The 5,355-nt window shown below is 37.5% G+C and overlaps 1 pseudogene; it reads left to right on the top strand.

The window, feature by feature from the left end:
• Nucleotides 1–826: 826 nt before the first annotated feature.
• Nucleotides 827–5,355, top strand: part of LOC107748631 (transcriptional regulator ATRX-like) — a 50,515-nt pseudogene continuing 45,986 nt past the window's right edge.

Consider the following 5,355-nt stretch of genomic DNA (forward strand, 5'->3'; position numbering starts at 1 on the left):
TTTTGGAACGATTTAGACAGCATGGGGTGGAGAGTGACGTCACTGTTCGTAAAACGTTTATTTTTATTATATAAAAGAAGCGGTCATAGTTACAGGGTTTCTTTTAACGGCACAAACAGCACAAATCGAGCACAAACGAACGCCACCGGTTTGGAGAGATTTGAAAGGCATGGGGTGGAGAGTGACGTCACTGCCCAGAATTGTTTTTGTTATTTCTATGAAAAGGAAATATATTTGATGTTCATTTCAACAGCACAAACCGGCACAAATCGAGTACAAACGAATGACACCAGTTTTGTGCGATTTAGACGAACTGGGGTGGAGAGTGACGTCACAGCTCCCGAAAATATTTTGGTTATATCTAAGGAAGGAAAATAGATGCAGTGTTTGTTTTAACGGCACAAACGGGCACAAACGAACTGAGCTGGTTTGGAGCGATTTTGGCAACATGGGGTGGAGAGTGACGTCACACGGTCAAAAAAATAATGTTTAATATCTCAAACACCAAACCAGCACAAATGTTCGTTTTTGCGGCACAAATCAGCACAAACGTAGCACAAATGAATGGCATAGTTTTGATGATTATTTATTTTTATGGGGTGCCAACTTCACGGAGGTTTTGCAGGATGTGTATTTTCCCAGCCTCACTAGCTGCTGCCTGTCTGTCAAATACAGCAATTACTGTTGTTCAGCGTGACAAACATTAATATTGATATGATATAGCCTTAACCAAGTAAAGCTGACATGTTTCCCAGCAGCAGTCGTCTCTTCAGTTATGACGAAATACGATGAAGTAATGACGTCATCATTTCACGTTCGTCACGGACAGTTTCCGGTGCGCCATTTTAAGCTGTCTGGCGCAAGTTCCACTGGGAAGATGGCGGGTGAAACTGGTTGAGTTTTTGCGGTTTGCCAAATATGAGTTTCATGTCAATAACCGGAACACGTCGCGGCTGTTGATTGTGCTAAAAGCTCGGCGGTGTGTTGAAGTGCTGCGCGCGAGGAGGAGATGTCTGCCGAAGTCCTCAGGTGAGGCGCCCTGTTTTCTTTCTTTGCCTCTACTAACGTACAAGCTGTGAGGTTTGTTAATATTTATCGACAATAAATCTTTTAAAACTACTCGTTGTTTGAATTAAACCCATGCTTAATCTTTCGTATCTAAAGTAATGTTAGGTTTTGCGTTTTGACTTTACAGTTTATTATTTTATCAGTACCAGCCAAACAAAGAGCCGGTGCTGAACTCAGGAAAAGATTCATGAACCCTGTTTGATTAATAATAAATGTAAGCCTCACATTCCTATCAGACTGAAGCCTCAGTGTGCTTCTTTCTATAGGAACCGTCTATGCTTTTGTATGTAGTTTGGTTTTGTAGGTTTATAAAAGGCTTTTCAGTGTTTTTAATGCATCTTGAGGGATTACAGTAGGAGGCATTTGCCATGGAAATTATTTGTGTTTTGTCTTTGCAGACCCGGGCCGGTGGCCGGTGGAGGCAGTAAGCTAGGTGAGCTGATCGGGAAGCTCCATGAGTACTTGGCAGCAGCCACGGAAGACAAGACTGAACCTACTTTACCCGGACACTGGAATGGTGAGTACAGTATGGAAGAGAAATCAGTAATTACAGTCACATCAGTAACAGAACCAAAAATAAGCTCATTAATGGAACAGTTATAGTTACATTTATGTTATTTCTCATTTGCAGGAACCACGGCCAAAGAATACTTGGAGCAGCAGGCTCACGCCCAGGTAGAGATTGTTCAGAGTGCAGCAGAGAAGATGTTCTATGATGACATTTTTGTAGTTTCCACTGGGTTTTGAAAAACTGCATAAAAATAAGCTCTGTGACCACCAAAATCTTTCGCTCATCAAGATAATCTTCACAAATTAACAACTTTTATGAATTTTGAAGCCAAAATGTAATCAGCAGAAGCAAGAAAAACTAAAATAGGCTATAAATGAATTACACCATTGTCGCATGACTTAAACGTTACCACTGCTAAGCTTCTGATCTCTCCTTTAGTATTTATTTAAAATGTAAAAGTTGGAAAGTTTGGAAAGCTGATAATTGTTTGCAAGAATGTGAGTATAAACACATTAAGGCTGTAAAAGTGTGCTAGTGAGTAGATGGCATTTCTGTTATACGTGATGCCGTTTAATGTACCCGACAACTTATGTAGTCCCATTTAGCCACCGCCTTTTTCAAGTTATGTAAAGTCTATAAAAATGACAAGTGGCGAATTACTGATCTATTTTATGTTGTTGATTAGAACATGACAATATCTTGAGATATGCTTATGTTAACCACAGACATTATTTTAAGCATTTAACCAAAAACCCCTCTGAGTTCAGGACGATGGAACTGGAAGTTAAAAAATAGGTTGTAGGACTCATTCCTGCTGCACTCTGTTGCATAGATTAATAAGAAATTTAATTGTAATTATCATTTTATATGGCTGAAATTAATTAAATGTTTTTTTTGCTCTATTGATCAGATTTCGAGGGATCTGTTTGTTTAAAATGCTTTGTCTTTTCATTTCAGTCCAGTGGCCCCTCAGAAGTGGGAATGTTGTTGTCATCTCGTTCGAGAAGGTTTGACTCAAATAATGATGAGATGGATCTGGACACACTTTGTGCGCTGACAGAATGAACTCATTTAAAAATCATTACTTTTACAGGAAACCGGCTGTTGTCACCAAACACAGCGGGATGAACGAGTCAGACACTTCGTCTGAGAGTGGAGCAGAAGATGGAATGTCTGACCACTCCAGCGACCCAGACACCAACTTCCTACCCAAAGGTGCCACTACCATTCTTTTATTCATTTGACTGATTCAGATGATCATGCCCATGTGATGAAGTTTTTATGCTCTGGTTTCTGTTATCGAATACATTAAGGGATTTCAAATTGTTTTTGAACCCCATTATAATCTTACATAGGAACTGTATTTGTGCTGCCGGAGCCGGTGAGTAATGAAGCTCGTGATGATTTCCGTGGTCCAGAATTCCGCAGCAGACGCGTTTACAAGCAGCACAGGGACGGTGGTGACAGACGCAGAGGTAAGAGATAAGCATAAAGTTTATCTTTGATTAGAGCTGGTTGATATGATAATATTGTGATTAGTGCTGGGCGGTATACCGCTTCATACCGAATATGGTGTTTATTTTTGTTATGATATGAATTTTTAAAATACCGCAATACTGTATTGTATGTCGCTTAAACAACGTTCAGAACGCGACACTGTTTGAAAGGGGTCCCTTTTCACTGTTGCACTGTGGTGAGGGAACAGCTGTATGTGTTACTAACAGTGTTGGGAGTAACGCATTACAAAAGTAATAATATTACAGTAGTATATTACGTATATATATGACCCCTTTAATTCAAATTTCTAACTGATGCTTTTGTTAATTATTAAAAAAAACTCATGACCACCTCACATCCTGTCTGAGATGTTCCCCCAAGCACCCAATTGTAAAAGTTTGTAGCAAGAATGAAACAAAGAATTCAGTATCCAGAAAGGGCTTATCAGCTAACCTTGAAACCTTGTCACCCAATCTTATACAGAATATTTTTTCTCACAATAGAGAATTCAGAAAGTTCTCTGTGCATCTCCATTAACAGCTGTGTGTAACCTTCATGTTGCAGCTGAAGTGTGTGAAATAACACTTTTAGCTGTGTGTGTCAAGGTATGGGGTACTCATTTGTGTTTGTGTGTGTTAGGAGGATATGAGATGGAGAGGGTAAACTGCACAGCGTGTGGTCAGCAGGTGAATCATTTCCAGCGTGACTCAGTCTACAGGCACCCTATGCTCAAAGTCCTCATCTGCAAGGTATGTATATGTGAGTCTGTGCATTAATGTGTGTTTGTGTATGTAAATGTAAAGTAGATGAAACCATAAAGGAGAGTTTATTCATGCCTGCATGTTTTTTTTTTTTTTGCATGTTTGATTGACAAGTAGCTAATCCTTCTGCAGAGTTTTATATGGATCTGTTTGCTTTCTTGTAGATTTGTTTTAAGTATTATATGAGTGATGACATCAGCAAAGATTCAGAGGGGATGGACGAGCAATGCAGGTAAATGGGTGGGATGATGAAGAGAAGCCTAGCATTGTTTTTATTTATATGTGTATATATATATATAATATATATATATATACATATACATATACAGGTGCATCTCAATAAATTAGAATGTCGTGGAAAAGTTCATTTATTTCAGTAATTCAACTCAACAGCCAAAATTGTAATTGTAAGGATAGATAAGTGTACACAACATATGTACATAGCATGGAGACCATGTTTAAATATGATTTAGGTTCATAGGTTCACCACACGGTAATATAATTATTAAATTTATTTTGCATCTTCCACATAGTATTTTAGGTTTCGTCTGGGATTGAGGATCCCAGTCTGGGGTCTCTTATTTAGATATTCAACCTAGTGCTGTGTTCGATACATCGATACGACGATGTATCATCACAGAGTTTTGACGATATGAGTATCGATACAGCTGGCCCTGTATCGATATTGTGGCACGTGTGCAGCAGTGGACCGCACTTAATTAGAATACAAGAACAACGTTTAAAATTGAGCAGAAAAGTGTGAGGTTTCTAAAAAATAATGAATAGAGCATAATATATAGTAGGGCTGAACGATTTTGGAAAATAATCTAATTGCGATTTTTTTTTTTAGCAATATTGCGATTGTGATTTAATATGCAATTATTTTTTTAAAGCTCTTTATGTTCTGTATTATTCAACAAAGACAAGCTATAAATCATTGTATAGTATGACCAACACACTATTAGATAGATTAAACATAAATGTTCTTTTCTGTAGGCCAGGCCTATATGTTACGATGAAATTAGGTGATGCATGAATTGATATGAATGACATTTTTATTTAACAACTACAATCACAGTTCATTGACTGATTTGTTGAACTTCCAACCTTGTAAGCATGTAATAATTATGACAACATAAAGCACTGACAAATAAGCCTGATGTAAACATGAATATGAAAGTCAGTAACAAATCACAAACTAAAGTAGATTGCAGAAATATAAAAACAAATCTGTTGCATTACCACACTACTTTAGGTAATTCAAAGTCAATGTAATAAACATATGTAAACATGTGGACTGCACTAAACACTGTCTGTTAACCTCAGACCAGTGGTTCTCAAACTTCCTGAATCCCCATCCCACCTCAGACTACCAAATAATTTCACTAAACATTATGAAAAATTAATGTTTTTTTAATTTAAAAAACCTACAGGGAAAAAAAACACCTGCATCACTTGAAACATTGAAAAATAGCATAGAGAGAATAACATTATTATTCTCTCTCTGTTTTATTTATT

Source organism: Sinocyclocheilus rhinocerous, unplaced genomic scaffold (genome assembly GCF_001515625.1).
Source record: "Sinocyclocheilus rhinocerous isolate Xijiao unplaced genomic scaffold, SAMN03320098_v1.1 scaffold2665, whole genome shotgun sequence".
In the NCBI taxonomy this organism is placed as follows: domain Eukaryota; kingdom Metazoa; phylum Chordata; class Actinopteri; order Cypriniformes; family Cyprinidae; genus Sinocyclocheilus; species Sinocyclocheilus rhinocerous.